The 13,470-nt window shown below is 45.5% G+C and overlaps 2 protein-coding genes and 1 long non-coding RNA gene across 8 annotated transcripts in view; 1 reads left to right on the top strand and 2 right to left on the bottom strand.

Annotated features, from left to right (window-relative positions):
* The window catches only part of LOC135394475 (phospholipid scramblase 2-like), a 184,745-nt gene that overhangs the window by 167,166 nt on the left and 4,109 nt on the right, over window positions 1–13,470 (top strand). The gene's annotated exons all lie outside the window — the stretch shown is intronic.
* The window catches only part of LOC135394473 (uncharacterized), a 43,276-nt gene that overhangs the window by 27,163 nt on the left and 2,643 nt on the right, over window positions 1–13,470 (bottom strand). The window lies entirely within an intron of this gene.
* LOC135394472 (uncharacterized) lies at window positions 7,033–12,225 on the bottom strand. Its single transcript, XR_010422913.1, has 3 exons — window positions 11,689–12,225; window positions 11,381–11,519; window positions 7,033–10,700 (listed from the first exon to the last, which is right to left on the bottom strand). It is a non-coding gene; the product is annotated as an uncharacterized LOC135394472 (long non-coding RNA).

The following is a 13,470-nucleotide window of genomic DNA, read 5'->3' as shown; positions in this document are numbered from 1 at the left end:
AGATGCTCCCTGCATTTGAATAACAACTCCTTCAAAACCTGAATTGTTTTGCCTCCTTTGTAAGCCCGGGCCATTCTTCTGCGAAAGGACCGCCTCTCAGTAGCCTCCTGCGCAATTTGAATTCCCACGCCTTCCTTTTAACAAGCATAGCTACAGTAGCATGCTGCCTTGCCTGTTTCACCTTCATGGGGATATCGTTACCAAAACACTTTCCTTGTACCAGAATACCGTGTCCATGAATTTTCCCGTTCATCCTTGAGTCTTGAATACCCGTGTCGAGAATCCGAGTGCTGCCATACCATGAACTGTTGCTTTGTCTCAGGATCAGAGCTGTGTAACCATATGTTTCATGAGCTGTAATAATCTGCTCAAGAAAAGTGTCACCAGAACGCTCAAGATCCTGGAAGTCAACGTGGAAGCATTTATTGAACATTGTTTCTCGTTGTTCCAACATTTCGGCACCAAATTGGCTGGCAGCATGCTCAGCCAGCTGCTCATGGAGTGCAATCCAAACGCATTATCTATAGGTATGCCTAAGGTATCCGCAACTGTTTTATCCGGGATACGCCGATCTTCGAAAATGACGTTATGGAAACAATCAACAATTTCGTAGAGATTCGTTGCGCAGTGTTGTACGTCCCCTCCACATGCTATTCACCCTCTGGAACCGCTCCTCTGAAGCAGTGCGACTCCTTGCAAGCTTGTGTCCTTTCCATGAAGAACGCGCAGCCGGACTTCGGCATGCAATCGAGCCTTCAACGGGTTACTGGAAGCTCACTGTCACTTGGAACATCACTTCACGTTTCAAAGCGCTGCGCGGTATAACTGAAAGAAATAATTGCGTATAATTTTACTCGGAAACCGAGCCGCAGTTACGTCCGGCCTTGGTTGATCCTCAGCTGAACTTGTCCACGGCATAACCTTTCTGACGATGTGTTCGCACCGCATAATACCCCGTCATCCGACCTTCATGTCCGACCAGCATACTGCTCTACACTCTAAACCTGGTACCTTCTAGTAAAGGGTAAAAAATTCAAAAATTTTTACCCTCTAATTCAGAAGTTACCTTGTAACCTATGGACAATACCCTCTATAAACGTTACACAGATCACCTATAAATAGAGGTTACTGTCTCTTAACCGCCATACAGACGTAAAAGCTAGTTTCTCCAGGTATGGCTGTCTCTAAGACGCTCGCCTCTTCACAGACGCTACAGAACAAATGGTGCTCTCATCAGTGCAGAACGCATACTGTCATTCGCAACATATAGCTATAATCTACGTAATTCATCTAAAGACGTCCAGTGGCGAAAAGCGAGTGATCACTACATGTACAGATTCACATGCACAACAAGTGAAAGAAATAATTGCAACTGGAGCATATGTATTATTTAATTGGCAAACCTGGAACTACAGCTGAGGCAAGAGCACGAGGACGGCACAATACCAACACTTCAGCTGTGGTGAGCGACATTCAGTTTCAAGGTCATATACTCTTTACAGCCCTCACGTTGTTGCAACCTTCTCTTCAGTACGCCGAAAACATTTCTATTTCTTTCTGGTATGTCAGAATGACACATCAGCGACGCGGCTATGCTTAATCAGAAGCACACGAAGAAGTAAAACACAAGGATGACAAAGGACTAAGCAAATAACGGACGTAACACACACACACGTAGTGTTGAACCATTGAACCGTATTGAAGAGACAGACTGTGCTGCGATTAGTGTTCCTACACTGTCCAGCAAAAAACGTAACTACGTAAACTTTGTAGTGAACATACCGAAGAAATACCCTGATAAAGTTCCATCACTTCAACCTTGTGCTTTCTTCACAATTCTGAACACGATCCGCAGTTCGTACAGACGCAGAGACACAATAACGTCACGCACACTGATCCGAGACTCTCGTACTGAATGACTGAATGTGAGGCTTGAACGAAAACATAGTGACTTTTGAGCAGTACCTTTTGTACAGCTTACCTTGCAAAGAAACATAAGAAAAACAAACGAAGGAAATTCAAACGCCGAATTCGTTTAGAAGTTACAACGTTCCTATAAAGGGCACATTTATAAGTTACGACGATTGGATTTCCGTTGAACTCTGAAGTAACCTCTACTGCTCCTCCAGTGTCACGTTACAAGTCGTGTTTAACCTCTAAATAGAGGTATCGGACGTGTAACGTCTACGATATTTGGAAATCTACGTCTATACAGGGTGTCCCAGAAAACGTGTCATTGAATTATAATAAAAAAACTACACCACCTAGAGTCATGCGATGACTGGCATTTGTTCTTACAGGGTTTTTGCCACCTCCTCATATGAATGTCGTGTAACGTAAGTTTAATTATGTAAATTTTTGCGAGCTTAACTCGGAAATTTGCCTGGTAAAGGTCACTTTTTTACCCCACCAATGTGAAAAGCATGTTATTAAAGGGACTATGAAACGATTTTTTACTTCGTTTCGTTCGAAAGAAGACATTTTTCTGAGTCTAGAACCGAAATTTTAGTTTCGTCGCGCGAGCGGATTTCTCGGGAGCGAATTTAAACGGAGCGGCGAAGGGAGGACAGCTAGCGCCGCGCCGTGGCGAGCTGCCGAGCGGAGACACAACGGGCAACTTGACGCGACCACGGCCGAGCCGAGGAATCCCGCCAGGAGCATGCGCCGTAGGATCCCGCGTATGCGTTCATCGGGAGTGGAAATCTCCATGACAGCAGCTTTCGCGTGATCGGCAGATTTCGGCAGTGGCGGCAGCCACAGCGCGAGCTCGCGGCATTACTTGCCATTGTGCAACACCGGTGACGTAACGGGGAACCGAAGTGCGGTCCGTACAGTTACACCATCGGCAGGGAAATATGCGCGGGAGAGGAGGAACGCGGAAGAGACATTTCCAGCGCGCGCTCCTCGCAGAGTGGAGCGATTTCGTCCGGAAAAATTTGTGGCATATTAGTTTCTCTGCGGGAAGAACAGTTTCCAGCGAAAAAAAGTATGGGGGTTCGGGAAATTTCATAATCCCTTTAATGATAATTGACAGAGATATTCAGAATCTATCCCATCGGAAAAAAATAGCCGAACATCACGCTCTACGGAGGTCGCACAGAATAGCGCACGATGAATTTTTCAGCGCAATCTTTGTCAGTCTCACGAAAGGAGGTTGGAAACCCAGCACTCCCCGACATCGCAGAAAGAGATAAAACAGGCACGGCTTATCACGTCCGACATTCGCTGGGATAATGTTTTCCCTCTCCCAATTTTAGGAACTGTTACTTTTTCGACTATCACTCTGGGTGCGTTCCAAAACCGGGTCGAGTAACTCGATGACGTCACTACCTGCGTTCCAAAACAAGGTGGAGTAACCAGAGAGTTAACTCGATTCAACTCTCCTCGGAAGGCCGGTCAGGGAAGGTTCGCTCGAGTAATGACGTCATGCTTTTGTCGTCTGCTCTTTCCCGCGAACGCGCGGTATCGAAACCAGCTGAGCGTTTGGTTGTTAAAAAGCCTCTACCTCCACGACGGGTTATCAATACAGAACTCGACACAGAAATGGTAACACTCTTCCGATGCGGATTGTGCGACATGGCTTCTGAGGACCAGGCGAACGCCCAAAGACATATGAGCCGGATACATTTCCCAGGACACAGTGTGCAAAGGACAAAGTGTGCTGGTACGCCTTTCTATTTTGTCTTCATGTACGTCGCTTTTCCATTATCTATTTAGCATATGTTCACAAACAGCTGCCCTGCAATGTTTATTTGTTTCACTGCCTTGTAGCCACGTGGTCCTTGTAAAGGCACAGCTCTATGTGAAACGCTCAAAACTATATTAGGAGCAAGGGCTGTTACTGACCAGCTAGAGCACTGCACGGGCCTAATTTTCAGGCCCGGGTGCTACGGCTCGTACCCAGCCCGGGCCCGACGTCTTCTATAGATTTCCATCCCGGCCCGAGCCCGACTCCGCCGGCTCCGGTCCAGCCCGTACCCGACTGTTTCCAAACTCAGGCCCGGTCCAAGCCCGCCTCTGCTCTATGTGTTCTCGAGGCTCGGAGGCGTATTTAGATTTACTAAAGAGCATAAATGGTACTGTGGTACTGTTATGTTACACGTAAGGTTTGTCTGCGCAGTTTTTGTGACATGTTGCACATGCCGCAGGGTAGGAATGCGGATAATTTGGACCACCTGGGGTTCTTTTGACGTGCGCTATGCTCTGGTCTCTGCTCTGGTCTCACTTCAAATCCGCGTATTGAAAGAGCACAGCGCAGCGAGGAAAAGGACCCAGCTAGTTGGTGGAGAGTGCGTATGTACGCTCTGTGTTTTACAGGCTGTGTTTCTCTGCCGGCAAGCCGCTGTGTGCTTCGTGCTTACTTGCTTGGGAAGGCAGCGCGCAGTGGCGCGTGGGCGATATGTATGTACCTTGCGGATCAAGAGACTCATTTCCGCTCTATTGCGCATGCACCGGTGTTATTCCTCCTTCTTGAACACTCTTCACTTGCTCAACGCGCCCGCCACACCAAACGTCCCCAAATGTGTGTGAGTGCACGTGTTAAATCCAGACCCATTACACGAAATAAGCATGATCACATATAATAAAGACATAGTTCTCAGAAGAAGATACCATGATACAGCATACCCAATGAAAAAAAAAAGTGACATTAAAATTCAGCTGTCCAGACTCGCCAGATATGTTCGCTACATGCCCGACCATGGTCGGCGTTGTCAAGCCCGTACCCGGCCCGAGCCCGGTCGCTGAAACTCGCGCCCGGCCCAGGCCCGCATAAAAAACGCAAAGCCCGGGCTTTCGGGTAAGCCCGTGCCCGTGCAGTGCTCTATGACCAGCATTATTACTATTATTACTTTTGTGTGCGTGTGTCCGAAATGGGATTTTAAATGGAATATTACTTTTCTTCCTTCGCCTTCACAGTTGTCAGGTGGTTTGTCGGTACAGTCGTGTGAATAGGTTTCAGATAAAATATGTACCATAGGCGCAGGCTAGCTGTTGGATAAATGCCTGAGTGGAAGTTGGATAAATTCTGAGCTGTGGAAGGAAGGGACAGCACGACATTACTGTGTCACGAATTTCCCGTCTTTTCGCCCAATCCCAGACTTCTTTCAATGTGAATGAAACAGGAGGCTTTTGCGCGCTTCGCGATATCATCAGAACCGCTTCATCGCGCTCTGATTACGTGTTTTGTTTGAGCCGTTCAGCTCACATTCGACTCCGACGCCGCGGACATTTCCGTGACCCTAATCACGCCCGCACCACTACCTCAGTTCCAGGATTCCAACTAGCAGCTTCCACCTTTTGTATTGTTCATCTTCTGTCGTCATGATGTTAACATTTCTTTTCTTTCTTTTTTATCTCTTTTGACTACAAAATGCAACGGGATGCATCCACTTCATGCATTTGGAGTAGCTTATGGTACGTGAGGTCTTCCATCCCACAAAAGATTAACAAATAAATGACGACAATGTCAGCTGAGTAGTGTATAGATTAACTCTGCAGCCAGGAAATGACTTCAAACAGGAAATGACGTCATCAAGGACGTATGACGTCACTCCAGGCCGCAGCCGCTCCGCCCTCATATCAGTGAGGTCAGTGGATAAGATAGTTAATCAGTGACGTCACATAGCTTTTCCCTTTCATTCTCCGATAGAGGGGCTTAAGAATTATTCTGCAGTATCTGGAAGAAATACTACCAGACAAGCAATCTCTGTAAAACAGATCTGTCGCGCGCGAGATGACAGCGGTGATGACATGTCCTCCATCTTGACTCGGTCAGAGTCCCGCCTGCGTTCCCAAAGCTACTCGATCGGGCGCGTACTCTGTGGTCACATGGTACAACTCGGTCATGTGACCTACTCGACTCGAGGGTTTGTTTTGGAACGCACCCTCTGTGGGCTGGCTTCGGAACCTCCTTTCCTCGCACTGAGAGCGATTGCGCTGAAAAAGTCATCGCGCGCTATGGTCCGGTGCTCCGAAAAGCATGATATTCGGCTATTTTTTCCGATGAGATAGCTCGTGAATATCATTGTGAATTATCATGAATTTGAGTGAATTCGGCACGCTCTTAAGGCGGTGCATCACCACCGACGCTCTATGGGAATCCCCATACATTTTTCAACTCTCGTAGCGCCGCGAAAATTTGGTTGATCTCCGTGCAACTGCTTTTAAATGGAAGAGGATGCTTAGATGTAGTGCATGATCGAAGCAGATTTTGCGTTATAGACTCAGAAATTCTTATATCGTCGTCGAAAGGTTTGGGAAAAGCCATATTTCGGGATTCCGCTCGCTTACAAAATAGAGCCGCCCAAAATCGAAAATCTGGCTCGATCACGCACTAGAAGAACATATCAAGAACCAATATCAACAAAAAGATTTCATCTATGTTAAAGGTCAGCTACGCCGATTTCCCGATGTGTTGAAACGGTTGTGATATTCAGAACGAGCACATCCAACTGCCCCCGAAACGCACCTTCATTTGTCAATTTTGTCTTCCTATTACGAAAATTAATTAATCAAAGAAACCAAAACAAGCCATGGGCGCAGCCATTTTTGTGACGTAGATGGGATAAACCTGCTCCATCTACGTAGATAGAGAATCGTGCGTCTGATTGGATGAAAGCTGAGGCTTTCTCTGACTTCCCTGGCGTCTTCTCCCGTTTGCGAGGAAATCCAGTTATGGCCGCCGGCTACGATGAATATTTCGTCCGAGGTAATCCCGAGAACTATTCAACGATGGAAACAACAACCGCGAACTCACCTCAACATCATTTTCGGCGTGAAATTGTGATTATGTGCTCGTGAACTTAGCAGTTCAACCGTTCAGCTGCCATTCACGTCAACCCGTTTGCTGCTTTTACTACAGGTGCAGGAATGGGAGCGATTGAGCAACAACGTGAGACTTGGTGATTGTTTGAGCATATACCTGCAGAGGACTGGTCTTCAAAGAAAGAAGGCCGTATTTCTGCCCATGCACATCGTGCGATTGCCAGGCTTGTTACACGAGATACATATATTGTGCAGCATCATAGCGCGACTGCAATGAACGACGTAGGAATGTATCGTGACCACTCGAACTGCATTCGTTGAACCATTCGTCGGTTATATGAAAGTGCTCATTAGAGTTGCCCCGCACAAAAAGTGTTGGATGTAGTTTTGTAGTGTGTTGTTTATCACGTAGAGCGCATCGCGGCATGTAGGTCGAGAGCCCTTATACGTATTTTTTGCATGTTTACTTGAGTGTGCGCATTGTTCTATACCACACAGGTCATATTTCATTCATAATAGTTTCGCAAATAAACACGTACGGGTCGATCTCATATTGCTTTTGAGTTAGGCATGCTGTCTTCAGATCAGGGTATGTGTATCCTGTTTGCTCGGCCCAACAGATGTTATTAAGGGTAGTGCAACATTTCCCACTTCTTGAACCATGCTAACATTGCCAGAATAAGGAACATTACACTGTGCTGTGTATTCCACACTCAGTTGTCTGGCGACGTAAACCCCCAATTATTATATTGGGTACTCCACATGTTCAACCAGTCAGCACTTCCCATATCCTATTTTTTTTAAACATGTGCTTAAAATTGCACAACTGTCACTCAAGTAACTTTGCCACCAAATTAGTCAGTGACAAAAGGTATATGTACTTTATCACAAATTTAATAACCTTGGTGGAAATGGTTGATGGTGTCCTCTGCCTTGTACGGTGCACTTCATAGCAAAATACGCAATAGTCTAAATGTTTTCCTTGTTCACAAATGCCCTGTCAAAGCTGAAAGACTCTTATCAAAATGGGGAAGCGGGCTTGCTTGTCGAGAGAAACAAATATGAAACTGCAGTGCTCAGCGTAAATAACTGCATGCTCAGCAACTAAGGCTGGTGATGCCGAAGACCTAATATTTCTAGGTTAAAAGGAACAAAGGAGAAAAGACCACTGCAGCGTATTAATGTTGTTTCAAAAGTATAACACCACAAAATTTGTGAGGGTCAGTTGGTGTATTTAGTTATGTTGGTCACCTCCTGCACCAATTTTTAGTAAGATTCAAATGCATTGCTACCAATCAGGACCTAAGCCTGACCTATGATCTAATAATAATAATAGTATCTATCTATGACCTATATGGACTTTCACCACTAGTTTGGTTTCACACGTGGCTTCTAGTAAAATTCGAAGCCGCTCAGTAGAGCTGACAGGAGACTTGCAGAGTAGATAATTTTTTTATTTATATTTTCCAAAGAACATGTAAAAAACAATGTGCTGTACCAACTGTATTCAAAGAAATACACATATACTTTGTTTTAGCTATGTGCATATTAGCAGATTACAGGTGACCGATGACACACAATGGGCGTCAAGGGTGAGAACACAAGAATACTACCACTGCAGGCACTGTCCTGAAATTCTAAGTCACCATCCACTGCAGGCACTCTCCTGAAATTCTAAGTCACCATTTGTCAGAAAGCAATGACCACACACAGCCTAAGGATCATATTGAGCTCCTTCCATTATTCTTTTTATTGACAGCATGTTGGCTGCAATCCAGTCCATGAAAGTCACCCTTATCGTTGAAAGAACGGTTCAACAGCAAGCGAGCTGGTGATAGTGTCCATGATGGCGAGACCTGACGAGGAGATACAAGAAGGGACATAAACATGCTATGTTGAGACATTGTGTATGTCCCTTCTCCCTTCCTATCCCTCGTCTCAGGGTTTTTCGCTATGGACCTTCATGATGTTTCCTTCCGGAAACTTTTTATGTACAATTGTGAAGGTACAAATCACAGAGTACTTTTCTTGAAACAAGAATCCATAGAAGGTGCACAGTCATCTTCAGCATTGCACACATCTATGGTACATGTTAATCACTTTGGAATGTCACAGACACGTCATGGAGGCCGGCACATGATTAGTGGTGTTGAGCAGACAACGATTTGTCATATTTTAGGCACAAAAAGCAGTTTTGGCACCTGCATGTTGAGACAGATGTATCTCTACATACTTTACCATGACACAAATATATGAAGCAAGAAATGTACCCTCTACTTTATTATGGTTATTAGTCAACACTGCCAAGAATGTGGGAACACAGTCTTGTACAACCTACACTCTTCAAAATGACCTTCACACATGACACACTGTAGGTCAACGAGACTCCAGAACGATGTCCTCTCCCTCCCCATTGGCTGAAAACATTTTTCTTTTACTTTGCATACGGGGAAGTTAGTACAAGAAACGCACACGTTCCTTTTTTGAGCAAATCAGTATTCAGAGCGTTACCATACTGTGGTGGGCCTGCAGTGCATTACGTGGTACAGCACATACTGCAAAAAATTTATGTCCCCCATTCTAATGACAGTCTTCTCCAGTTTTTCAAACTGCCATTTCTCATAGTGCTTTATGGTATGACACAGCATTTCTAAATCTTTACTGTAGTTTACCGATTGTAGCAGAAAAAGATACCACTGTTTCCGATCACAGGACGCAAGCCATAAGTGCTATACGGCAACAGTACATGCTGCTGTCTAGCAGTTGTTTGTGTTTGGACATGGTATGGTGCATGCAGGGTAAATTCCATGGTTAAAATATCCAAACGTGAACAACTGTTAGATTGCATGATGTAGAATGCTCTATAGTACAGTAAAACCTCCAAAGTCGGACACCCCCCTACCTCGGACAACCCCCCATGATTTCGTTGCACGGGCAGGCTCCTATTGAAACTACACGGGGACGAAATTCTCTTGGTCGGACACATCACTATCTTGGAAGTAGGATAGGGTTTTCCCTGCAAAGTCGGACAAAACCCTGACCAAATTACCTCAATATCGGCCCATCTTTGCACCAAAAAGACCCAAAATGAGCCAGTGGCCTTGACTTTTGCCCCTTTTTTCCCCTATACTGGTATCAGCATTTTGTTGCTTTAGTTTAATTTAGAGTCCAAAAACAAGTGCTGTCAGTCTACATTGTAATTCTTTATGTGAGCACTTGTCTTCAGTTTGTCTAGAGCCTTTGAACGAGCACTGCACCAAAGCTATGAGAAGTGGGCTGACGCTTCAGAGACAAGTCCTTGCTGCTCGAAAAGCTCCAGAGGTAATGCCATTGAGTAGAATCCGAACAGAATTGAATATACTAAAATCAGTAATAATTATCAGTGAAGAGTGGGTAGAGGTACCACTACCAGGCACCACCACCAGGTACCACTAAGGACCTTAAATTGAAGAAGGGGGACATTTCTCACAGCTGTGATCTCTTCCATTTTTTGTTGCCGTCATATTCTGTAACTCGGACACCTCTATAAGTAGGAGACGCTGCGGCTGCACCGCGGGTGTCCAACATAGGAAGGTTTCACTGTATTTATGTTCCGTGTCATGTGACCACAAACAATATATGCTTTTGCTCATGCTGCACAGCAAGGCGAATGGAGCTGCATGTGAGGATAATAACATGAAACCCGAGGCGCAGAGGAAAAGGCATGACTTTACGGTCTCTGTGTCAGTTGTTTCATGTTGTAATTGCGTACCAGCTGGCCTGTACCTGAAAATAGGTTTGATGCATTGTACACCACAGACATGCAGTATGTGGTGCGTTGTGATAGTAATGCCACTGCCAATTGATGAATAATGCTCCAGGTGGATTGTTCGGTGTTTCGGTACAATCTTGAACTATGCATACCAAGGGGTAGGGCATCTGCGTGACAGGTTTACCTGGAAGTAAGAATGTAAATGTTAGCTGAAGTCATTGAATAATTAACATTATCAATATACTGCTGTAGATGATACAAACAATAGCACACAAGATGCTCCGATATGTTCTGCAGGAATGTCTCTGTACTCACAATATTAGTACAGCAGCTACAGAAATGCATAAAACAAGTTTTTGTATACATGATACTACTTGAATGCAACAAAAGCCTCTGCTGCACTGCCAGAACACCATGGCGGACAGATTTACCTTACTTCACCTGAGAAAAAGTATGTACTGTTGCACACATGATGCTGTTTGAATGTCTCGAAAAACATAATTTATGACCGAAAGACATCAACTGGAAGATTTCGATTTACCTTAGTCAAAACTGAGAAAAACTATGTGCTGTTGCACACATGAAACTGCTTGAACTGCCCTTGAGGGCTCTGGAAGAACACCTTATTTGTGACCAAAATACAACAGCTGAGCCAACATTGAATTTATACCTTACTCAAAATACACAAGATGTGCTGCCGTGCATATGATACGATGATACTGCTTAAATGTACTCTGAAAGCGCTGGCACCTCGGGCATGGTTGCTCTAAGCTAGCGAGCAACAGCAAGGGTATACGAACACAAGAAGTCGAGCACAAGTGATGGAATGCACTTGATTAATCAGAAAATGAAATGTCTCAGTACCAGGTGTCACTGTTCCGTCAACAAAAACAGATGAACTTTGAAGGGGCGTCTGGTTGGCACTGGTGACAGCCTTCAGCTTGAAACCCAGACGGTGATAGTTGAGACGTGGAGTGCAAGCTTTTCGGTGGTGCCAGAATGCCTGCGAAATCATTTAACAAATAAGGCAATTCCAAATCTGTACTGAGAATACACCCGCTGGGGCGTAATCTCTAAAGGATGAAGCAGTAACTGACAGATAGCGTATTTTTCTCTTCTACGCGATGCAATTTGCACCGAATGACTGACTTGTCTAACATTAGGCGTCTTACCTTTATCTGCTGCCTAGTCCTGCCCCTGCAATCTCCTGCTGCAGATAAGGTTGGCACAGCATCCCGGACGAGACATCTTCGGCTTCTTGTGAAACAAGTTGCGTATTGCTTCCGTAACATTCGTATGAACCAGATGAACAGATCAAATCGCTGCTTTCGAATGTGGCACCCAGTCGGAGTTGTAACCGATTGTTGCAGTCAATAGATTTCTCTTTCGCCTTTCGGAAAATTGTGGTTTGAAACATTGGAACTGCATGCTGAAGTGTTCTTGCAAACGGGAGCAAAACGCTCACGCATTCTCGGCACGCAGCACAGAACACGAATCACACCAGGAAGTCTGTACTTGCCTAGCAAATGCTTTGCAGTCGAAGGAAGCAAAACTCACGTTCCTCGTGGGTCCAGAAATATACTGGCTCCCTAATAGCGAACTGTTTATCACTTCCCCAATGTGAATCTGCGCAGCAGACGGCTCGGCAGAAGAAACTGGCCGGCTTAGCGGAAGAAACCAAGCCAAAAGTCATGCCAAGCCGGAGCGCGGGCAGACCACGAATGTGTCGTCGACACAGGGTTTGCGGGCCACAAGAAGGGATGTCAGTGAAACTAAAAATTCACTTTTTCGGAAAACCGCGAGGAGTTTGGGATAACTATTTTGCATACATAATCAGTGTTCCCTTATGAACACATCGTGTGAGTACCATTCCATTCTGTAACACTCGAAAATCGGCGTAGCTGAGCTTTAAGCTGTTGACACGGCACACGAGTTTTTGTCAGGTATGGTCATCCGTCGGGTACGTCCCTTCAGAATGGGAAGCGCAGTGCTGCCATCATCGAGTGTGTCGTCACAAGCAACAACAATTTGACCGCTGGAAATGATATACCGCTGCATGTGGCCGGAAGACGACGAGGCCGACGTTGACCATGACGCGGGAGCACGAGCACGGGCAGCGTAGCCCAGCTCCAAATTTTGTTTATTGTGTGTTCAACGTTTCTCATTTTCTCGGGGAACAGTAGATGAAACTTATTTGTCTTGGAATTCTCAGTCGCAGCCACAGAAATGTGGAAGGATCATGCTTGTAAAAAAAATAGTGGCGCTGGATAGGTTATACAGTGAAATCTTTTCTTTTACACTGGATGCCGGAAACCTGGCAGCGCTTTTAGCACTCATCCAGTAGCGTGTCAACGGGAAGGGAGGTCTATGGTTTCATGGGACAACTTTAGAATAGTTATTTGAACCGCACTGGGCATCCCCTCGTCCCATGACGTGGTGAGGAGCGCGGATCAAGTTCCCTAGACTCTAAGCATTTGGAATTTCGGGCGGCGGATGGAGCTGGTTGGGGCAGATTTCACACACGTCCATGTCGTTTTGTGTACAATAAGGTACAGCGGACAATTTGATGGGCAAGTGTGCAAATATGCTTCGACTGAGAAAAGTTATTCGGGATCGAAGTTGAATCAGAATGGAAGCTGAAATGGAATCGGAGCACTTGGGGCCCAGGTCAAAGTACGGTAAATAAATGGATAGAAATGTTGGCTCCCACAGATTGGGAAATGAATATCAGCGTTACGACGTCATGAGCGAGCACTGGGATCGCAGAAGCCTCAAAAACCGGCGGCACGGCAAACCCACAGTGCCGTCTTCCTCACACCGTTACACAATGAGGGCGTCAGGGCGGACACTGATGAACGTGAGCATATGATGCCAGTAATACTTTAGTGGTACCTCAGAAAGTTATACATGTGTAGTTGCTCGCACGATGAAGCAAAGATTACAACACCTGGATG

Source organism: Ornithodoros turicata, chromosome 5 (genome assembly GCF_037126465.1).
Source record: "Ornithodoros turicata isolate Travis chromosome 5, ASM3712646v1, whole genome shotgun sequence".
NCBI lineage: Eukaryota > Metazoa > Arthropoda > Arachnida > Ixodida > Argasidae > Ornithodoros > Ornithodoros turicata.
The sequence above is the reverse complement of the archived record's forward strand: the minus strand, read 5'-3'. Positions and strand labels throughout refer to the sequence as shown.